This window comes from Rhinatrema bivittatum, chromosome 2 (genome assembly GCF_901001135.1).
Source record: "Rhinatrema bivittatum chromosome 2, aRhiBiv1.1, whole genome shotgun sequence".
In the NCBI taxonomy this organism is placed as follows: Eukaryota; Metazoa; Chordata; class Amphibia; order Gymnophiona; family Rhinatrematidae; genus Rhinatrema; species Rhinatrema bivittatum.
The window spans coordinates 454,309,027-454,334,007 of record NC_042616.1 but is presented as its reverse complement, the minus strand read 5'-3'; positions in this window follow the sequence as shown (position 1 = coordinate 454,334,007).

Below are 24,981 nucleotides of genomic sequence, written 5' to 3'. Positions count from 1 at the left end.
TTGCTAATCTGCGTATATATATGTTCCCATTCACTAGGTGCGGGGTCCCTCCCCAGATCGATCTTCCACGCTGAAATATAATGTGGAACCCCCAGGCTTTTGGAGTTCAGCAGTTTATAGATTTTAGAAATGAGGCCCCGACTCCTCTGGGGGACTGAACAGAACCCTTCAAATAAGGTTTTCCCACAAAGCAAGTCCGCCGATATTCTATTTGTACGACAGAAGTGCGCAAGTTGATGATATGAGAGAAATTCAGAGATCGGGAGGCCCAAGGTATCCCTTAGATGAGCAAATGACAGTAACTGATCTCCCCCCCAAATATGTTCCAATCGGCTGATTGATCTCACCTTCCAAGCCTGGAAAGCCCAAGATGGGAGTCCAGGTTTAAAATTAGTATTGTGGTACAGGCTGGTAAGGTGAAAGTATACCTTCGTACCAGCTAGTTTATGTTTCCATTTCTCCCACACCAAAAGAGTGTGTTTTGTAGTGGGAAGCATGCAGGAACACTCACTTCTATGCGAATTTGAAACCATTACTGCAGTTCTGCAAATGCTTGCACAACAAATTTTTCTAGACATTGAAATTATTCAAGAGTTTGAAACATAAGAGTTAAAACTTCATGTGCTTGTCTATTTTTGAGCTTGAGGAAGTCACAAAAATCTCTCCTTTGGTCCACTGTTATTCCTAACATAGCTCACCGATATTAAAAGTTAAAGATTTAACAGAACATTCATCAGCCAGCATAGCAGCAAATGTTGATTTCTTCAGTTCTTCCTTAACTGCAAATTAAATTCTATCATTTCTGAAGATGGTTTGATATTCTGAGCAAGACATGGTCATTTCCAAATGCTGACACGAAACTGAGCCACAGCTTGACAAAAACTGCAGCAGTTGGACATAATTCCCTCTGCTGAGTGACCGGTTCATCATGACCTCAAAACCAGTTTTTGTTGAGTGAGGAAAGAAACTTTATCAGATAATCTCTGACCATCTCATTTATTTTTTGTTTGTCAGTTTTCCAAACCACCCTTCCCCGTGGGCTACAGAGCAATGTAAAGGAATATAAAAGTTACGAACAACAATAAAAATCTAGCAAAATCAAGACAAGAACAACAACAAAATATAATCCTCCCCACCAAACAGTTAACAGCAAAAACGGTCATATATAAGAATCAACTAAAAACTGCTCAGAGTGGGCAGGCTTTGCAGGTTTTGAAAACAGGATGGCATTCCATTGAGGCCCTGTATATGAAAATTTCATTCTGATTTCTAAAAGCCTAATTCCCCCAGAATAGCTAATAACTGCTGAGAAGAAATGAGCAGTCGTGGCAGTTCAGACCTTTGCAAACTGAGAGGCAAAATTAAGTATGAGATCCGTAACAACTTGACCAAACACTTTGAGTTGCAAAGTAACTTGTGAAAGAGCCAGAGAGCATGCAAGTTTCTGGCATTCTTTTGTCAAATTTTTTTCTTTCACCTGGAAGCTTCCTCCTGCTTCTTCGCACCTGCGGCTCAAATCGGAGCCAGTGCTGGGATCTCGATACCATAAGTCTTCATTCTTCTGTGGATTCTTTCCCCTATTTCATAATCCTTCCCAAGGCAGTTACAGGCCGATACAGTACGGTGCGCTCGGCTAAGCGCACCATTTATCACATGATTGGCCACGCGTTTTCGACGCACATCTATTATCTGTTATACTGTAAGGGGTAATAGCGTGTCAAAAACGCATGGCCAGCCCTGAAAACTAAAGGCATTTTAATATCTACGCCTGATTTTATAACATGCGCGTGCAGCCGCGCACATGTTATAAAATCCGGGGTTGGCGCACGCAAGGGGGTGCACACTTGTGCACCTTGCACATGCCGAGCCCTAGGGGAGCCCCGATGGCTTTCTCTGTTCCCTTTGAGGCCGCTCCGAGTACCAGTGCACGATCCCCTGGCCTAGAGGCCCTACGGAGGCCTCTGGCCACGCCCATGGCCCAGACCGCCCACACCCCATCCCTTTTTTCAAGTCCTGGGACACACGCGCTTCCCGGGGCTTGCATGCGTCGCCGAGCCTATGCAAAATAGGCTCGGCACGCGTAGGGCTTTTAAAATCTGCTAACTTCATGGAATGCCTCCTAGTCCTTCTATTATTCAAAAGTGAAAATAACCGAGTCACATCTACTCATTCAAGACCTCTCATGATCTTAAAGACCTCTATCATATCCCCCCTCAACCGTCTCTTCTCCAAGCTGAACAGCCCTAACCTCTTCAGCCTTTCCTCATAGGGAAGCTGTTCCATTCCCCTTATCATTTTGGTTGCCCTTCTCTGTACCTTCTCCATCGTAACTATATCTTTTTTGAGATGCGGCGACCAGAATTGTACACAGTATTCAAGGTGTGGTCTCACCATGGAGCGATATACAGGCATTATGACATTTTCTGTTCTATTAACCATTCCCTTCTTTATAATTCCTAACATTCTATTTGCTTTTTTGACTGCTGCAGCACACTGAGCCGACGATTTTAAAGTATTATCCACTATGATGCCTAGATCTTTTTCCTGGGTGGTATGGAACCTAACATCGTGTAACTACAGCAATGGTTATTTTTCCCTATATGCAACACCTTGCACTTGTCCACATTAAATTTCATCCGCCATTTGGATGCCCAATCTTCAAGTCTTGCAAGGTCCTCCTGTAATGTATCACAGTCTGCTTGTGATTTAACTACTCTGAATAATTTTGTATCATCCGCAAATTTGATAACCTCACTCGTCATATTCCTTTCCAGATCATTTATATATATATTGAAAAGCACTGGTCCAAGTACAGATCCCTGAGGCACTCCACTGTTTACCCTTTTCCACTGAGAAAATTGACCATTTAATCCTACTCTCTGTTTCCTGTCTTTTAACCAGCTTGTAATCCACGAAAGGACATCGCCTCCTATCCCATGACTTTTTAGTTTTCGTAGAAGCCTATCATGAGGGACTTTGTCAAACACCTTCTGAAAATCCAAATACACTATATCTACCGGTTCATCTTTATCCACATGTTTATTAACGCCTTCAAAAAAATGAAGCAGATTTATTTGGCAAGACTTCCCTTGGGTAAATCCATGTTGACTATGTTCCATTAAATCATGTCTTTCTATATGCTCTACGATTTTGATCTTGAGAATAGTTTCCACTATTTTTCCCAGCACTGAAGTCAGGCTCACTGGTCTATAGTTACCCTGATCGCCCCTGGAGCATTTTTTAAAGATTGGGGTTACATTGGCCACCCTCTAGTCTTCAGGTACATACAGTGCTATATATCCTTTAGACTTTGTCATGCCTGTTCAGCTGTGCAGTCACTTAGATGTGAGAGCTTATTGCCTGTTAGCGTCTCTGTTTGGTTATTGGTTGCCTTTTCAAGTCCACTTCTCTTCCACTTCCTCCTCTTGCAAGTTACATCTGCATTCTCATGTCCATATTACATTAGCTACACTAAAAAGATATCCCCACCCACAGATCTCAGTTCCTGCTTCTTTTGGTCTTCCTAGATTGACCTATTGTTTTGTTTTGCTTTTTCTAATTTACTGTGTCTCTGGTTTCAGACATATTTTTCATTTGATCTGGCTATAGCAGCATATTGTTAACATCAATTTGCATTTTGGTCATTTTGACACTATGGGATAGATATGCAATACTACTTAGCCAGATAAGTAGGACTTCTCCTACTTATCTGGCTATGTTCAGCGGCCGCCATTTAGCTAGACAAGTATTTATCCTGTTAAGTAGATAACTAGATATCTTGGGGGTGAGCAATGGCTGGATCAAGGTGGGGCAACTTATCCGGTTATCATAAGTGCTATATTCAGCCATACTGCTGAATATCCATTCTAAGTTAACTGGATAATTAATATCTGGATAACTTGGATAACCGGATATCTTTGAATATTTGGCCCTATATAAACTAATGTACCCCATGCTGTACATTTTAGAAGTTCATCAAGTTTTAGTGAGCGATACAGGGATATTTAGCTGTGCTCAATTACCAGGAAGGTCGTTCATCACACGAATAAAGTCCCTGGAAAACTTTTTCAAGTACAGCATATGTCAACAAAAGGTCAAAGAGCGCACGTCATACCAGTTGGTCAACTCTCTCACCTGGCTCAATGGAATGATTTGAGTCTTATTGGGCTACATTCTAGATTCAGTAATCTGTGTATCTCCATCATTTCATTAGATGAGGAAATATATCTGCACAGTAAGATCCCTCGATAAAAACACTGAAAGCTTTCATTCTATCTCATGCTTACCTTTTGGTATTCCAAGTAGTCTTTGACTCTTCAGAAGGTCCCGGTCTCTTTTGCCTTTTATTGCATTTCCAGGTTTACATTTACCATCCAATATTTCAAGGGAAATTTGACTATGCACCCTTGATTCTTTGTGTTCCCTTGGAGAAATCCTTGAATTTTACTTACTCTGGTTCAATGAATTGTTCATGATTATGCAACGATGCAGGGAAGGCAAATCATTTTTAAAGAATACCCACACAAACTTTTTAGAAAGATCTGAAAGACTTGTGGGGTGCCTATTCACTGCCTGAATATTTAAGACTTTTGCAACCTTACTGTGCATTATTATACACTAAACTACTAATTAAGTAAAACTGACATTCTCCCTGCTCTTAGCCGCCCGGTTTTGCTGACTGTTCATTACATGTGCTCTCTCTGGCTGCACAACAGGCTGTAGGCGTACATTTCCACCTACTTCAAATTGTGCTGACTTTAGAGTGCAGCATGCACCCCCCAGCATTGCGTACATTTCCCTTCTCATCTATACAGATGGGACACACACCCAACATCATATGCCCTTTATCAGAAGGCAGGTTTTGCAATGGCATGGTGGCTCAGTAGCAAGTGCTGAACACTTCCAGGTACAAGGTCTGCAGTTTGATTCCTAAACTGGGTCTTCTGCACCCTGGGTAGGCTGGTCCTGGGGTTGCTGCAGAGGCAGCATTTACAGAATTATATGGAGTCCAATATTCAAAAAGCCAGATAAATAAAATGATATGGATAAATTAGCCAGGATATTCAGTGGGATAAACATTCTGCTGAATATCCCCAAAGAAAGATCTTCTGACAACAACTGCTGGTAGCTTATATTTCCAATGTTGCTGGCCGAGCAATGTTGGACACAGCCGGGATCACTGCATACCCATGATCCTGACACAGAACGGGGAACAGAAAGGAGAGAGTTAGAGTTGGGCATGGATGAAAGAGTTTGACAAAACAGGGAAGGGGTGGGATAAGGGGGACCCCAGCACCAAACCATCATAACTTTTTTTTTTTGTTTTAATGTAAGCAATGTAGGGGGATGGGGGAGCTCAGGCCAACAAGGCAGTTTCTTTTTACATTGAGTTGGGGCCTGGGCTTCAGGCCCTCAGGCCACTGCTTAATATTTATTTTCTAAGGCCATTGTCACTTAACTGGCTATATTCTGGGGTACGGCTAGAGCTAGTTGATGATATTTGGCTAACTCCTAATCAGAGCTAGCCAGATAGGTTTCTCAACTAATTTATCCCCACTCTGAAACACTCCTGTATCTCCCACTACTTACTCAGATATTTTTAGCTGGATAACTACTTATCTGGCTAAAAAAGTTAGACATATAATAGCAATTTTGAAAAGTCACAGGTGAATTATCAAAGACATTACACATGCATATGTAACATACTTTTGTAACAATTTTCAAAAGCCACTTACAAGAGTAAATCCTATGGATAATTCAATGGCATATACTCTAGCATTGTTCAAAAGCCCACTTACAAGAGCAAAGTGCTTTTTCACATCTAAAATCCAGTTTTACTTGTGTAAATGCTTTTAAAAATCAGGCCTTTACCGTTTAGCCAGGGACCTGGAAGTCGCCTTGCAATAAGGTTCCTGTGGTGTTTGGTTGTCCTTGCCTCTTCTTGCATTCTTCATCTCCTGGTTTGACCTCAGATTGTGTTATCGATTTCATCTGTCTGCTGCCTATCCTGACCTTGGTTTATTTCCTTGACTCCGCACCTTGCTGCCGGTCCCGGATCTTCTGCCTGGACCTCGACTCCGCACCTTGCTGCCGGCCCCGGATCTTTTGCCTGGACTTCGTCTCTGCTCCTCGCCGCCTGTCCCAGATCCTCGGACCGGACTGTTCTTCTTGGTATCCGACAATAGTAGGAACGTCTGGAGTACCCGCTCCTCAGGGGCTTCCTGACGCTCTTAGGCTATCCGCTCCTCGGAGGGCCACCTGGCTTATTCTGTGGAACCTTATATCCAGTAGGGCTGTTGTCCGTACCACCTTCTGGAGATGAGTTCACCGGGGCTGATCCTCGGTGGTTTATCATCCTTCGCTCCAGACTAAAGGTCCACAACCGTTACAAGTATACATTTTTAACTGTTTGTCTTTCACTATTACTTTATTTTCCTTTTTCAGGTTTTTCAAAAACATTTCAAATATAAACCTTGTTTCTATCATCTTTCAGGTACAGGAATTTACCAACAGATAAAATAAATATCAGATAAGTTTCAGTTCAAATAATAAACATCACAATTAACTTTAAATCAAGAAAGATATGATTCTTTCCTCAAAATAGGTTCACTTTTTGTGTCTTGCAGCTTTAACTTCTTTTCTTAAAAAAAATCACTCAAGTATAAATTATTTCAGTCATCATTTCTGTCAGTCTTCCCTCTTGTGTCTCACTCTGTGCTGCAATTTCTGTGTGTCTCTCTGTAGCAGGTGTGAAAAATATAGCTCACAGATCTGCAGTTTTTGCTGGTGATGTTGGAGTGTGTAGGCAGGGGTGGATAGTGGGAAAATAGTGGCCCGGGGGATTTTTCTCCATACTGGCCCATGGGTACCTAATTATACATACAATTTGGTGAGTCACCAAATACAAAATAAAGGGACCATAAAATATGCACAGACAAACTGAACTGGAAATCACAACAAGTTAGACTGTATGTAATGCAGTAATGGAAAAACAGAAAATACCATCATTCCTCATAAAACATCAAACAATAAAATCAAGAACTTTAAAACATCAATCAAATAGGAAAATCATACTAAAAATATATATTTCAAAACTGCTGATGAATAGAACCTCCAGTAATTTAACTCGGGGAAATTTTCAAAAATTTGTATATAACACCAATAAAATATTTCAAAAAGAGCAGACATCAAATAATATTCAATAATTAAAACTAATAAGGATTTTAAAAAGCCCCTGCTGTCCCCTTCTGTGGGAGCTCTTGATTTCCAGTCACCCTGATATTGTCGAGGATTAGGAGATTATCCTCTCTCTCTCACACATACTCACATGTCCATTCTCTCTCACACATACATTGTCACATACATACACATTCATGCTCTTATATCCACCATAACCTCTCGCTCTCACTGACACTGACACACTCTAAGACACTCTCTCCCCCTCCACCCGCCACACAAACTCTTACTCGCTTGGATTTTCTCATACACACTCATGCTCTCACACTCACTGGCTCCCTCACATACACACAAACACATACACCCAGGCAAGTTCCCAGTCATTCTCACACACACACACACTCACCCCCAGGCAGGCTCCCATTCATTTTCACACCACTCCCTCCCCATCCCCCAGGCATGCACACATTCATTGTCACACACACAGACCCCCAGAGGCAGGCACCCATGCATTCACACACATACACCCCCAGGCAGAGTCCCATTCATACACATGCACACACTAAAGGCAGACCCCCCTCTCTTTTGCCATCAATCTCAGCACCTCTCTCATTCCTCTGCTGCCACTGTCACTGATGCCACATGGCTATTGGGGAGGTGCCGATTGCTGCTACTGACACTGAAGCCCATTCTGCTGCCTCCTCTGTGCAGGCCCCGTGGGCTTCCACTTTCTCCATGCTGATCTCGTACATTGTGAGATCCGTAGAGAAAGTGCTATTCTTGCACATTCCCAAAGATTACATGTGCCAATCACTAAAAAGTAATTTTTTTTTTTTTTACCTTTGCTGTCTGATCTTAGTTTTCTAATTGGTTGGTCACAGGCTTTTTTTTTCCATCTTCCCTTTCTTATTTTTTTTTGCCAATTCCTTTTATATTGTCTTTTTGTCTGTTTCTTTTCTCTCCATCTTCTTCCCTCAAACACAAAGTCAGGTTCTCATTCTCACATGCATTTCTCTCTCTCACACACACACAGGCTCTCACTCTTACATGCTCTCTCTCATACAATCATTCATACACACAGTCTCTCACTGGCACATGCTGTCTCTCTCACACACACAGAGGCTCTCACATGCTGTCTCTGCAAACATTCAGGTGCTCACTCCCACACACAGTCTCTCAACTCATCTCATACACACACACACAATCTACAGACCCTCAGCCTCTCTCTCACCTCTGGGCCTCCTCTTCGCAGGTCGCCGCAGGATGGGCTCTGCAACGACCCTGATCTTCTCGGGCCGCAGCGACCCTGCTACCGGGCATCTTCCTCTTCTCGGGTCACTGCGATGATTCACGGCAGCCCGTAAACGCTGCTCCTCTTCTGCCGCGCTGATGCTCCTCCTCCTTCCTGCCCTCGCGGCTCCGGCAACGTTTACTTCCAGGACTGCACAGGCAGGAAGGAGGAGGAGCATCAGCACGTTTAAACACAACCTTTTTCTTCGGGCCGTGGTGACGTGAGCCTCACCAGCCCTGCCTATCTGCCTTTCGCAGCACCGCATGAGCCTCCCTGCGCCCGGGGGCATTGGCTCCCCTCGGGATACCACTGCTCAAGGCACCCCAGGCCCGGGCCCAGGCCCAGGCCCAGGCCTAGGCCTAGTGCTTCCACCGGCCCTGCCCGCAGGGCCAGCAGACCCTCTTCTTCTCTTTGGCCGGGAAGTTTTTTTAAAAAAAAATCACTTGATGGGAGGGGACCGGCCCACCGGGGGAAGCCCGATCCCCCGATAGGCCAATCCGCCCCTGTGCACAAGTTCCGCCTGCCTCGGGCAGGCGGAACTTGTGCAACAAAGGTGGGGGGGGGGGGGGGGGGTAGATAGGGCCGGGGGGTGGGTTAGGTAGGGGAACAGAGGCAGCCTGCGCGGCTCGACGCACGCAGGCTGCTGATTTTGGGCTGCCTTGCGCTCGCCAACCCCGGATTTTAACAGATACGCGCGGCTATGCGTATCTATTGAAATCTGGCGTACTTTTGTTTGCGCCTGGTGCGCGAACAAAAGTACGCGCGCGCGTAGTTTTATAAAATCTGCCCCAGTGTGATCAAATTTGGCTTAATGAATGGGTGGACATTAAGTAAATCTACAACTCTTAACAAACTTTCAAAAGGGAGACTTTAATAAAATGAGGAAACTAGAAAAAAAAATGAAAAGTGCAGCTAAAAGATATAGATTTTAGATCAGGCATAGTCATTGTTTAAAAATACCATCTTAGAAGTCCAGTCCTGATGTATCCCATGCATTAACAAAAAGTGGAAGGAAGGCAAACGACTGCTGGTATGGATAAAACGTGAATTGAAAGAGACTATTTTAGCCAAAATAACTTCTTTCGAAAAATTGGGAAAAAGGATCCATCTGAGGAAAATAGGAAAAAGCATAAGCATTGGCAAGATAGATGTAAAACATTAATAAGGCCGGCTAAAAAAGAATTTGAAAAGAAGCTGCCCTTAGATGCAAAAACTCATAATAAAAACTTTTTAAAATATATATCCGAAGCCGGAAGTCTGGGTTGGACCATTAGGTATCTGATCAAAGTGTTAAAGGGGCACTTAGAGAAGGCCATCATGGAAAGAGTGAATTAATGCTTTGCTTCAACGTTTTACTTAAGAGGATGTTAGGGGAGATACCTGTGTCGGAAACCATTTTCAGGGTGATGATTCAGAAGAACTGGTACAAATCACTGTGAAGTTGGAAGATGTAATAAGGCAGATTGACAAATTAAAGAGTAGCAAATTGGCCAGATCAGATGGTATTCACTCCAGAGTTCTGAAAAGTCAAAAATGAAATTGCAAATCTCTTAGTGGTAATTTGTAACCTATCGCTGGGATTGTCTGCCATGCCTGAAGTCAGGATGGTGGCCAATATAACCCCGATCTTTAGAAAGGGCTCTGGGATGACCTGGGAAACTATAGACCAGTGCTGGGAAAAATCATGGAAACTATTCTAAAGATCAAAATCACAGAACATATGGAAAGACGGTTTGATGGAACATAGCCAGCATTCATTTACACAAGGCAAATCTTATTTCACCAATCTGCTACATTTTATTGAAGGGGTTAATAAACATGTGAATAGTGGTAAGTCGGTGGATATAGTATATTTGGATTTTCAGAAGGCATTTGACATGAAAGATTCCTGAGAAAATTATAAATTCATAGAATAAGAGGTAATGTCCTATTGTGGATTGCAGCCTGATTAAAAGATAGGAAGCAGAGAATAGGACTAAATGGTCAGTTTTCTCAGTGGAAAAGAGTAAACAGTGGAGTGCCTCAGGGATCTGTACTTGGACATAAGCTTTTCAATATATTTATAAATGATCTGGAAAGGAATAAGACGAGTGAGGTCATCAAATTTGCAGATGATACAAAATTATTCAGAGTAGTTAAATCACAAGAGGAAATGCTGTACCTAAGAAGAGGACACAGAACCACGCCACGTTGCAAGGACCATATGTAACTAAAGGACTAACTAACATTTAAAGTATAAGATAAATAGTGAATGTGATATGAGAAACAAATCTCTATCTCGTCTGTTGCTGAAAATATACGAACTATTGTCACAGGCCCCTGAGGAGGTATTAACACGAAACATGAGCCGTGTTGGGCAAAGCAGAGCGGCGGCTCTCATAGTATTAAGCCTGTTTCAAATCAAACGAAACCAGAGCGGTGGCTCCCGGACAAAAGAGCAGTGGCTCTCGGACAAAGCTCCAGGGGAGAGCGGCGGCTCTTGTCAATATTTTGCCGGTTCGATAATAAGAAGGCAAGAAAAAGCTAAGTTAAGTGTCCTATATAATTTATATATCGATATTGTGGGTGGAAATCAATGATTAAAAAATTGAGTACAACAGTCTAAACACATTTGACTGTCTAAAGCTTTTACAGCTAGCTGTTCCAAAGTGAACAATTTATGAGATTTCCGTTTGCGTTAAGAAATCTAGTTTCCAATATGATGTTCTTTTGTTGAACTGTAATTGAATTACATCATATTTTCAGTTATTATAGTAGCAAAAACAATATCCAGGCAACTGACTTGCAAGGAATATGGGGAGAGAAGAAGCATTTCAAGCTGTCCTAAAAAAAAAAAGAGGGTGGTGCCCAAAACACATTTCCACCTAATCAATGTGAGCTTGGATTTCGTATCCTTTTAAACCAGTGATTTGTTAAAATAAAAACAACAAGCTTCTTCCTCTATGCTCTACTATGATTTCCTTCAACATACATATAGGCGATGCAGGTTTAATACAACGATGACTCCTAATTCTCCCAGACATAAAGTAGTGCTGGAAACCCCCCATTAGAAGAAGGGCTCCCTAGGCCAGCTATGTAGCCTTAATTACAGTTCTCAGCAGCTGCCATAGTTTAATACAATAACCCTTTTTACACAGCTACTAGCTCAGTTACTATTAACCCCCCAAACATTTCCTTTTCTTCATAGTAATTCCTACTTGGTTCCCAACTACAAAAATAAGTGCTCTCAGCATTTAAATAAAACCTTCTACCTTTGCTTTTTCAGTAACAGACCTAGCAACTCTAATTAACCCACAACAGTGCTAGAGACTCTTATCCAACAAACTGCTGCACAGAAGTGAAAAAGGAAAAGAGATATCTTAGGGCTGACTTAGTTTTAGAAAATGTTGTGCGTCCTGGCCGCGTGGGTGCCGCGACCGGGCCTGCTCACCTCGTGCAGCCCTCAACTAGCTCCGGTCTCGCCGCTGCTGCCAGCTCCCACCGTCCCTGTCGCTCACCACGGACCTCTCCACACCACAGGCCTCGCAGCGGAGCTCCCGTTGGGGCTCCGCGTCTTCAGCCGGTTTGGCCCCGCCCCTAGGTGCGCACGTGGCCGACGTCTCGATATTTGAAGGGCCAAGCGCAGGAAACCTGACTCGGACGTGAATTGTTGACCTCGCCTTGGCAATTGGGTCGACACCTCGGTGTACTAGTTTTCCTGTTTCTCGTATCTGATCCTTGTTCCAGCGTCTCCAGTGTTCCTGTGTCCTTCCTGTGCCCTCACTCAGGTAGTACCTTTTCAGACTGATCTCTGGTACTGATCTCTGCCTGCCTGACTACTCTCTTTGTCGGCTGCCTGGAACTGACCACTGCCTGCCTGACCATTCTCTTCATCTGCTGCCTGGAACTGACCACTGCCTGCCTGACCATTCTCTTCATCTGCTGCCTGGAACTGACCCTCGCTTGCCTTGACTACACTCGGACTGACATTGGTATTGACCCCTGCTTTGGCTGACCACTTCTGGATGGATACTCTGGCTTTGACCCTTGCGCTTCACTCCGACACTCTCTTCTGGGCTACCGTGACTACCAGACCAACCTGCTTGGATTCAACTCGTGGCCTTCACCAGATTAGTCCCACAGGTGCTGCCTGCCTTGCCCAGAGAACCTTCCTGAACTGTTACCTCCCTGAGGTCTCTGGAGCTTCCAGTTTGGGTCTGGTCCATCCTTTCAGCATCAGCAATGCACACTTGCTCATGGTGGGCACATCCCTCCGCTACCTCTCCAGGAGACCATCTGAGGCCCACTTAAGTCCAGGCAGTCCGAGTACCAAAGGGCTCAACCTGCGGAAACCCCGGACTGTTATTTGCGAAGCTCCAATTTAGCCTCTCTCTCCTTGTGTGCTCTGCCTCCTGGTGGCAGGCGCTCTCTGGGTCCGACCAGAGGGCAGTACCAATCCTGCACCAGGCCAACGCTCCACCTCCAGCGCAACAGGTTGCCAAGGCCATGGACTCGGCTGAGTCTCCTGCCTTGCAGGCCATCCCTGGTCTGGTCACTCGTGACAGAGAGCAACAATGGATCATGGAAGCGTTGGCCTCCTCCATGGAAAAGATGCGTTCTCAATTGGAGGAATCTGCCATGTCTAACCCAGGGGCTCTTGCCCATATCTTGCCCTCATGGGCACCGCTGGCCCTCCCAGCTCCATCCCGTTTCAATGGGGATCCTTGCCTCTGTCGAGGCTTCATAAATCAATGTTATAAGCAGTTTTCACTGCAACCCTCGCTTTTTCCCGATGAAGCAACGAAAATCACATTCATCCTCTCGTGTCTTGAGGGGAAGGCCCTGTTATGGGCTTCCCCACTCTGGTAGCGTTCCTACACAATCCTTCGCCAGCTCCCTCAATTCATCTCCGTCTTCAGTCGCACCTTTGAGGACCCAGGCTGACAGGCGGTCACTGGCCACCACCTACTCCACCTCTGTCAAGGTTCGCACTTGCTCGCTGAATATACAGTGGAGTTTAGAACTCTAGCAACTGAGTTGGGTTGGCAAGAAGATTGCCTGCGGGCACTCTACCTCGAGGGACTGACTCCTGCCCTTAAGGATGAACGAGCCGCCCGCGAGATCCTCGTATCTCTGGAAGACTTGATCTTCCTTGCCGGTAGAATAGACTACCTCCTTCGACAACGGCATCAGGAGGTAAGGGTCTTTCGACTTCCTGCCCTACGGTCACCCCGTTCGGCGAGTCCCCAGTTGAAGGCATTACCAGTGGCCTCTCAACCTCCCGAGGAGCCTATGCAGATCAACCGCGGCTACCTGACTCCAGAGAAACGTCTCCGACGCAGAAAATCTAATCTCTGCTTGTATTGCGGTGGTTCTGGACACCTTCTCCAGACTTGTCCTGTGCATCCGGGAAAACTCCAAAGCCTGAGCCCGGCAGTGGTCCTGAGCTTGGGCGCTACAGTTTCTGGCCCTCAATTGTTGCTGCCTATCTCCCTCCTTAGGGAGTCACGTTCATTCGCAACTACCGCCCTCGTGGACACTGGGGCGAGTGGAAATTTCATTATGAAAGAGATCGTCAAGCTCCTTCAGATACCAGTCCAACCACTGGAGGTACCATTACGTATCACCTCAATTCAAGGAGAACCTCTCCCTGATCGTATCGCTCACCATACCATGACCATTCGCCTCACTGTTGGGACCCTCCATGACGAGGAGATCTCCCTCCTAATCATGAAACGATCAACACACCCCGTAGTCCTTGGACTTCCTTGGCTCCAGTTACATGCACCCCACTTTGACTGGCAATCCTTGCCACTCACCCAGTGGGGCCCTCAATTTCAAACCCACTGTTTACGGCGAGTGTCTCCATCCATGACAGTTCTAAGCTCTACAACCCTTCCTGGGTTACCTGCTCCATACTCGGAATTCAAAGAGTGTTCTCCAAACAAAACGCCGATATCCTGCCTCCATTCTGAAAGTTTAACTGCCCCATAGAACTCCTACCTGGAACCATGGCTCCCAAGGGCAGAACTTATAAATGATTGTAACCTTTCTTATTATGTTTTTATTGTAATGTAAACCATCGTGAAGGCTTCCGCTGAGACGACGGTATATAAATAAAATAAACCTTAAACCTATCCTCTGTCACTCCCAGAAACCCAAGCAATGTCAACATACATCAAGGAGAATTTGGCCAAAGGGTTCATAAGACCTTCTACTTCCCCTGCAGGCGCCAGGTTCTTCTTTGCAAAAAAGAAGGATGGCAGTGTAAGACCATGCATAGACTACAGAGGTTTGAACACAGTAACCTGTAAGGACCGGTACCCACTGCCACTTATCAGTGAACTGTTCGACCGCCTGCAGGGCGCACAAATCTTTACTAAATTAGATCTACGGGGGACCTATATATTCTAGTACGAATTCAACCGGAAGAGATCTAGCAAACCGCCTTCAACACAAGAAACGGTCACTATGAGTACGTAGTAATGCCCTTCGGGCTTTACAATGCCCCTGCAGTCTTCCAGCAGTTAATGAACGAGATTTTCTGGGACCTTTTGTACTCATTCGTCTGGACGATATATTAATCTTCTCCAAAGATCTGAAGTCTCATTGTTCCCATGTTCAAACAGTCCTCCAATGCCTCAGAGACCATCATCTCTATGCTAAATTGGAGAAGTGCATTTTTGAGCAACCCAGTCTCCTATTCCTAGGCTACATCATCTCCAACCGTGGGTTCACCATGGACCCTGACAAACTCCAGGGTATTCAAGATTGGCCTCAACCAGTGGGCCTCCGAGCCCTACAAAGATTCCTTGGATTCACAGATTACTATCGAAACTTCATTGCCAATTACTCCACGCTGGCTGCTCCACTCACCGCCATGACAAGGAAGGGATGTGACCTTCAAATGTGGAGGCCCAAGGCCCAATCAGCCTTCCATGCCTTGAAAGAGACCTTCTGTACTGGCCCGTGTCTATGTCACCCGGATCCTAACCGCCTCTTTGTAGTGGAAGTCAATGCATCCGCTATTGCAGCAGGAGTGGTCTTGAGTCAATCCTCCACCAAGAGAACTCTAGTTCCATGTTCCTTTTATTCACATAAATTCTCCTCCACAGAACAAAATTATACCATAGGGGACCATGAACTCCTAGCAGTGAAAATTGCCCTCCAGGAATGGCGTCCCTGGCTTGAAGGGACGCAACACAGATTCACAATATTTACCGACCATAAAAATCTAGAACACCTAAAGGAGGCCCAATTACTTAACCCAAGACAAGCCTGCTGGGCCCTGTTCTTTGGGTGCTTCAACTTCGAGCTCTGCTTTTGCCCAGCGGCGAAAAAGTTCCGTGCAGATGCGCTTTCTCGCTCATTCGAGCCAGAAGACATACCTGAGACTGGCAGGCACATTATTGATCCAGCTTGCATATCTATTACAGTCACCACCATGGTACCAGCCGGGAAGAGGGTGGTTCCCCGCCATCTCCATGAACGCATACTTCGTTGGGCTCATGACTCCAAGCTGGCCAGTCACCCCGGTTGAGCCTGAACTCTCGAGATGCCCCAAAGGCACTATTGGTGGCCTGGAATGACAAAGGACTCCCGAGAATAAGTAGACTCCTGTCCAATTTGCTCACAGCAAAAATCCCCAACTGGCAGCCCATGGAGGCTTCTTCAGCCACTTCCTGCGCCCAATGAGCCCTGGTCTAGTCTCTCAACGGACTTCATCGTGGATCTGCCTCCTTCAAAAGGAAATACTGTAATTTGGGTCATAATAGACCACTTCTCAAAAATGGCCCACTTTGTTCCCTTACCTGGACTCCCATTGGCCCCAGAGCTAGCTCGACTCTTCTTAACCCACGTATTTCGTTTACATGGACTACCACAAGAAATTGACTCTGATCGTGGCCCTCAATTTGCCATTAAATATTGGAAGTCTCTCTGTAAAAAGTTCAATATCACATTAAACTTAACGTCAGCATATCACCCACAAGCAAATGGCCAGGCCAAGAGGACTAATCGGTCTTTAAAAACATTCCTACAATCATATGTCAACGACCAGCAAGATAACTGAGGTCACCTCTTGCCATGAGCAGAATTATCCATAACACTCATATCGCCTCTGCCACGGAGGTTTCTCCCTTCGCGGTAGTCTTTGGCCATCAACCTCTCCTACCCCTGCCGGTTCTGCTAAGTGTACCCCTCACCTGCAGCCCAATCTACAGCACAAACCATACGCCGGCTCTGGAACCAAGTTAGGGAGCAGCTCTGCCAAGCAGCTGACTCGGCCAAACATTTCACAGATGCCCATCATCGGACCGCACCTCTGTTCCTCCCCGGAAAAAAGGTCTTGCTTAGTACTAAACACATCCAGCTACGATTGCCTTCCCAAAGGCTAGCTCCCAAATTCATTGGTCCATTTCCCGTCCTTCAACGCATAAGAGCAGTCACCTACCAACTAAAACTTCCAGCTTCTATGGGAATTCACAACACGTTCCATGTGTCGCTACTCAAACCATTGTTCCTATCCTGGCCTTCCCGAAGGCCTCCTCCACCAACGCAACATTCAGAGGAATCTGAGAACACCTTACAAGTCAAAGACATCCTGGATGTCCAACGCTGTTGAGGCCATTGGGAGTACCTCCTGTCGTGGGAGGGCTTCGGCCCAGAAGAAAACTCTTGGAAGCCCTCCCACCACATTCTCGACAAGAATCTGCTCTTGGACTTCCACCGAGATCAGCCAGAAAAACCCAGACCGGTAAGGGGGAGGTCTGGAAGGGGGGGGGGGGGTACTGTTGCACGTCCTGGCCGCGTGGGTGCGGCGACCGAGTCTGCTCACCTGGCGCAGCTGTCAACTAGCTCCGGTCTCGCCGCTGCTGCCAGCTCCCGCCATCCCTGTCGCTCACCACGGCCCTCTCCGGCTTCCTCCATGCCGCAAGCCTCGCAGCGGAGCTCCCGTCGGGGCTCCGCATCTTCAGCCGCTTCAGCCCTGCCCCTAGGCGCGCATGTGGCCGACATCTTCATATTTAAAGGGCCAAGAGCGGGAAACCCGACTTGGACATGAATTGATGACATCACATAGAAGCCCTATATAAAGTGAGGTCCTGCCCCCAGGATCTCGCCTTGGCAATCAGGTCAACACCTCGGTGTACTAGTTTGCCTGTTCCTCGTATCTGATCCTTGTTCCAGTGTCTCCTTGTTCCAGCGTCTCCAGTGTTCCTGTGTCCTTCCTGTGTCCTCACTCAGGTAGCACATTTTCGGACTGATCTCTGCCTGCCTGACTACTCTCTTTATCTGCTGCCAGGAACTGACCACTACTTGCCTGACCATTCTCCTCGTCTGCTACCTGGAACTGACCCTCGCTTGCCTTGACTACACTCGGACTGACATTGGTATTGACCCCTGCTTTGGCTGACCACTTCTGGATGGATAATCTGGCTTTGACCCTTGCGCTTCACTCGGACACTCTCTTCTGGCCTACTGTGACTACCAGACCAACCTGCTTGGATTCAACCCGTGGCCTTCACCAGACTAGACCCGCAGGCGCTGCCTGCCTTGCCCAGAGAACCTTCCTGAACTGTTTTCTCCCTGAGGTCTCCAGAGCTTCCAGTTCAGGTCTGGTCCATCCTTTCAGCATCAGCCGCGCACCCTTGCTTGTGGTGGGCACACCCCTCCGCTACTACTCCGGGAGACCATCTGAGGCCCACCTAAGTCCAGGTGGTACGGGTACACAAGGGCTCAACCTGCAGAAACCCCGGACTGTTATTGGCGAAGCTCCAGCTAGCCTCTGTCTCTTTGTGTGCTCCGCCACCTGGTGGCAGGCGCTCTCTGGGTCCGACCAGAGGGCCGTACCAATCCTGCACCAGACCAAGTGTCCACCTCCAGCGCAACAGAAAAAAGGTATGCCTGGGCACCATTCTCCTTCTGCCTCAACCTCTCTATCCTCCTCGCCTTCCATTGAGCTCTACTGCATTGCCTGCTGCCTCCTGCTCCCCCCTGCCTTCTAGAGGGCCCCTCTCTTTATACAAGTTAGCCTACTCCTCCCTAGGAAGACATCACCTCTTTATTTCCCTGCCCCCAACACTTCCAGAGGCTGACTACTAGGGCATCTGGGAAATGTAGTTTCCTTTTACTTCCTGCAAAGGAACCTTCACACCTGAAGGAAAAACACTTAAAGCTTTACGGTGCAGAGACTCACCACTGGCTCAATCACCACAGATGGAATGGAGATGTGTTGATTTTTGAAGATTTTAATCTGCCGGACGTAGACTGGAGGATCCCTTCTGCGGAATCTAACAGAAATAGAGAGATAGTGGATGCCCTGCAGGGGGCTCTGTTCAAATAAGTGGTAATGGATCCCACGATGGAGGGAGTTATTACATAGAAACATAGAAACATAGAAGTGACGGCAGAAGAAGACCAAACAGACCATCCAGTCTGCCCAGCAAGCTTTCACACCTATTTGTTTTCATACTTATCTGTTACTCTTGGCCCATATAAGTAACTTTTTTGTTCCAATTCCCTTCCACCCCCACCATCGATGCAGACAGCAGTACTGGACCTGCATCTAAGTGAAGTATCTAGCTAATTGGTTTGGGGTAGTAACCGCCGTAATAAGCAAGCTACTCCCATGCTTGTTTACCCTGCCTGTGCAATTCAGTCCTTGTTGGTTGTCTGAATATAAATCATCTTTACTTCATTCCCCCTTGCCATTGAAGCATGAGCTGCGCTGGATATGTATTCCAAGTGAAGAATCAGGCTTAATTGATTCGGGGTAGTAACTGCTGTAGCAAGCAAGCTACACCCATGCTTATTTGTTTACCAGACTATGTAATTCATTCCTTGTTGGTTGTTGTCTGAATATACATCATCTTTTCTTCATTCTCCCTGCCGTTGAAGCAGAGAGTTATGCTGGATATGCATTGAAAGTGAAGTATCAGGCTTATTTGGTTTGGGGTAGTAACCGCCGTAACAAGCAAGCTACTCCCCTGCTTTTTTGTGAATGCAAATCCTTTTTTCCACATTTCCTCTTGCCGTTGAAGCATAGAGCAATGTTGGAATCGCATTAACTGTGTGTATGCTTATTGAATAAGGATATTAATCTCCAGGTAGTAGCCGTCATTCCCACAAGCAAGCCACCCCGTGCATCTTCTCTTCATTCACATCCTCTAGACTTTATGGATCCACAGTGTTTATCCCACGCCCCTTTGAAATCCTTCACAGTTTTGGTCTTCACCACTTCCTCCGGAAGGGCGTTCCAGGCATCCACCACCCTCTCTGTGAAGAAATACTTCCTGACATTGGTTCTGAGTCTTCCTCCCTGGAGTTTTAAATCGTGACCCCTGCTTCTGCTGATTTTTTTGCAATGGAAAAGGTTTGTCATTGTCTTTGGATCATTAAAACCTTTTAAGTATCTGAAAGTTTGAATCATATCACCCCTGCTCCTCCTTTCCTCCAGGGTGTACATATTTAGATTCTTCAATCTCTCCTCATAAGTCATTCGATGAAGACCCTCCACCTTTTAGGTCGCCCTTCTCTGGACCGCCTGCATCCTGTCTCTGTCCCTTTGGAGATACAGTCTCCAGAACTGAACACAGTACTCCAGGTGAGGCCTCACCAAGGACCTGTATAAGGGGATTATCACTTCTCTTTTCTTACTCGATATTCCTCTCTCTATGCAGCCCAGCATTCTTCTGGCTTTAGCTTTCGCCTTGTCACATTGTTTTGCCGACTTCAGATCATTAGAGACTATCACCCCAAGCCCTTCTCCCCACATCGAATACAGTTCTTTTGGATTTCCACACCCCATATGCATGTCTCTGCACTTCTTGGCATTGAATCTCAGCTGCCATATATTTGACCACTCTTCCAGCTTCCTTAAATCCCATCTCATTCTCTCTACTTCTTCCGGTGGGTCCACTCTGTTGCAGATCTTAGTGTCATCCGCAAAAAGACAAACCTTACCTTCTATCCCGTCCGCAATGTCGCTCACAAAGATATTGAGCAGGACCGGTCCCAAAACCGATCCCTGCGGCACTCCGCTTAACACCGCTCTCTCTCCAGAGTAAGTTCCATTTACCATCACACATTGTTTTCTGTCAGTCAACCAGTTTGCAATCCAGGCCACCACCTCAGCACTCACTCCTAAGCTTCTCATTTTATTCATCAGTCTCCTGTGCGGGACCGTATCAAAAGCCTTGCTGAAATCCAAGTAGATGACATCGAGCGCTCTTCCTTAATCTAATTCTTTGGTTACTCAGTCAAAAAAGTCAATCAGATTTGTCTGACAGGATCTTCCCCTGGTGAATCCATGCTGCCTCTGGTCCAGCAATTCTCCCGACTGTAGATACTTCACTATTCTTTCTTTCAACAGTGACTCCATTACTTTTCCCACCACCGAGGTGAGGCTGACCGGTCTGTAGTTACCAGCCTCTTCTCTGTTCCCACTCTTGTGAAGCGGGACCACCACAGCTCTTCTCCAATCACTTGGCACCACTCCTGTTTCTAAGGATGTATTGAACAGGACACGTAGCGGACCCACCAGCACATCTCTGAGCTCCCTCGATATCCTGGGATGAACCTCATCAGGCCCCATGGCTTTGTCCACTTTTAGTTTCCCGAGCTCTTCCCATACATTCTCTACTGTAAATGGAGTTACATCTACTCCATTCCCCTCTAGTTTCTTGTTAACTAGCGATGGTCCTTCTCCAGGGTCCTCTTTAGTGAACACCAAACTGAAGTATTTGTTTAATATTTCTATCATTTCTTTGTCTCTCTCCACACAGTGATCCTTTTCATCTTTCAATTTCACTATACCACTTTGGACTTTTATCCTTTCACTGATGTATCTGAAAAATGCTTTGTCACCTCTCTTTACCTCTTTGGCAATCCTTCCGCTTGACTTTTTGCTGTCTTGATTACTTTCTTTGTCTCCCTCAGTTCTACCACATATTCTTCCTTGTGCTCCTCCCTTTGGGATCTTTTATATTTCTTGAACGCTGTTCTTTTAGCCTTTATTTTGTCAGCCACCTCCTTTGAGAACCAGATAGGTTTCATTTCTCTTTTGCTTTTCTTTACTTTTCTAACATATAGATTAGTTGCCTTGGTAATTGCTCCTTTTAGTTTGGTCCACTGTTGTTCCACATCTCTCTTGTTCTCCCAGCCTACTAGTTCTTCCTCCAGGTACTTCCCCATTTCATCAAAGTCTGTGTTTTTGAACTGCAAAACTTGGGTCCATATCCTTTTTGTGATATTAAACCATACCGTGTGATGATCAATGATGCTGAGGTGGGTGCTCACCTGCACATCAGAGACATTATCGCCATTAGTGAGCACTAAATAGAGTATAGCCCCCTCTCTTGTGGGTTCCATTACCATTTGTTTTAACAAAGCTCCTTGCAGGGCATCCACTATTTCTTTACTATTGTTAGATTCTGCAGATGGGATTCTCCAGTCTACGTCCAGCAAATTAAAGTCTCCAACGATCACCACTTCTCCCTTCTTTCCCATCTTTTGAATGTCTTCAACCAGATCTCTGTCCAGCTCTTCCTTTTGGTTTGGAGGCCTGTAAACCACTCCAATAAAAATGGATGCTCCATCTTTTTTTAGGTTGGCCCATAAAGCTTCTTCATTGCCCCATCTTCCTTGCAGCTCAGATGCTTGGATATTGTTTCTGACATAAAGAGCCACTCCTCCCCCTTTCCTATCCTCTCTGTCCTTCCTTAACAAGTTATAACCCGGTATTGCCATATCCCAATCATGCGATTCCGTGAACCAAGTCTCTGTGATAGCAACAACATCCAAGTCTGCTTCCTCCATTAGGGCTTGCAAGTCTGGGATTTTATTGGGGGATGAAGCATTGCTGTTCACGGAACAGGATAGAGACTTTGGGATGATAGTGTCTAGCAATCTAAAGATGGCAATCTAAAGCTGGAAGAATGCTGGGCTACATATAGAGAGGAATATCTAATAAGAAAAAGGAAGTGATAATCCCCCTGTACAGGTCCTTGGTGAGGCCTCACCTGGAGTACTGTGATCAGTTCTGGAGACCGTATCTCATAAGGGACAGAGACAGGATGGAGGTGGTCCAGAAAATGGCAATCAAAATGGTCAGGGGTCTCCATCAAATGACTTAAGAGGAGAAGCTGAAGAACCTAAATATGTATACCTTGGAGGAGAGGAGGAGCAGAGGAGATATGATACAGACTTTCAGATTCTTGAAATGTTTTAATGATGTATGATCAACAACTAACCTTTTCCACTGGAAAGAAACCAATAGAACTAGGGCTCACAAAATGAAACTCCGGGGAGGACAGCTCAGAACTGTCAGGAAATATTTCTTCACGGAGAGGGTAGTGGATGTCTGGAATTCCCTTCCAGAGAAGGTGGTGGAGATAAAAACAGGGGGAGGGGAATGTAGTATGAGACATGGTGGTAACTTGCTGGTGTGGTGGTTACTAACCTTAACAAATAAGCCTTCATACTGTTGATGCAACTTCATCATTGCTCGCTACTTCAATGGGAGGGAGAAAAAGAGGGAAAGAGAAATTGGATTCAGACAACCAAGAAGAACATTGAACTGTACAGTCTGAGAAAACAAATAAGCATGGGGCGGTTACTACCCTTAACCAAAAAGCTTGATTCTACACTTCTGATGCAACTCCAACATTTCTGCCTGCTTCAACAGCAGGGGGTGCAAGGAAATTGAACTAAAACTGAAACCAACAAGAGCCCTGACCTTGGTGGTCTGAGTAACTGATAAGTATGGGAAACTGATAACTATGCGAGCTTGCTGGGCAGACTGGATGGGCCATTAGGTCCTTTTCTGCCATCACTTCTATGTTTTTATGCTTCTCTGTTTATATGTCATTGAACTACAATATCCTGGTACCAAGACAATGGATGCGAACTTTACATCTTCCCTTAGACACAATTCTTGTCATGTTTGTCCAATGAATGAGATGCTGGGTTTAGTCTCACTATTCACTCATGAGATGGTAGGGATTTCTATAGCTAACAATTGACTTCACCAGAAGAAATTACAGAAGCTTTTGTGATCTTATATTGTCTCACTCCCTCTTTACTTTGTTTACATTTCTCAGACTAACTTTTTCCTTCTTTCTTTCTCTGTGTATTGAGCTTGGACACTCAGTTTGGCTAAATTTAATTAGCTAGGATATAGAATTCTCCACCCCTGCAAAGACTCCAGGGTGTTTTGCTCTCATTTAAGGTTTCAAAGCCCCCTAATAATGTATTAACGTGCAACCTTCCTTGAGTTTCACAGAGTAAAAAATAAAAGAGGGCAGGAAAAGGGCACCTAACCTAAAGAGAAAGGCATTTTGAATTCGCATTTCTCGCCAGTATAAGACATCTACCCACCTTCTAGTGAATGTCATTCTAATTAATTTTTGTTTTGTTTTTTATCTGCAGAGAACTAGGGAATGAAAGTCTGCTAGAACAGAAATCATTTGGGAAATGTCATCCAAAGCTCCCGAAGTAATGGCTGGGTAACTCAGAGGAGCCGTTTCCTGTTAGACAGAGAGAGAGTCAGCCCCATGCTATTATGGATCATACACAATAAAAAGGATAATTTAATCAATGACTACTTTATGCCAGAAAACATAAATTGCTGAAAGAGAAACTCCACGTTTGAACTGACCAGTATAATTGCTTAAAAGAACATTAGCCTATCTACATTTCAGGCAGATATTTTACTTAATACTTTTAAGAAGTCCCTCCAGCTTAATGACAATAGGTAGTTGTAAGGAAGTATTTCATTCTTGGAAGATGTATTTGCCCATCCCTTATTAACAAATGTAATGAGCAGTTTACTTTGTGATCACTCTTAGCTAGGCTTGTAAACCATTGATGAAACTCTAACCCTTCTTTGGGGGACGGTAGGTTCCAATACTTGCCTGGGTTCTTGGTTTGTCGTGGTTGCACAGGTGGTGTAGTGGTCTGGCCAAAATGTAACCTTCACTACTGAGGGCTGATTAGACTCTTCTGTGGTACAACATCTTCTTATTTTGGCACAGACTTTAGATTTTCATGCAGGGGAAACCAGGGGAAGTATTTATGGACCAAGAAGTCCAATCCCAGGCAATTAATTGAGTTTGTAAAAAACACTGATGGCTCCAAAAGTGTCTATTTTATTCTCAAAAGCAGAATTAAAAAGTCCACATCCACAGGCAATTGGCAGGGAAGTTAATACTTCCACTAGCACTGTTAATAGCAGCACGGAAATCAGACTGTCGTTAACAGAGGATTTCACAACGCAAGGGCTGAGATCCCTGCCACCCTGAGTAACATCAGCAAGTGCCTTTGCTCCTCGGTTCTTCCCCTCAACTCAGCCACATCAATTGCCGTAAGAGTTTTCAACTCATTCAGTCCTTTATGTAGAGCAGAGCTTCCCAAACCTGTCCTGGGGACCCTACAGCCAGTCGGGTTTTCAGGATTTCCACAATGAATATGCATGAGATAAATTTGCATATTCATTGTGGGAATCCTGAAAACCCGACTGGCTGTGGGGTCCGCAGGGC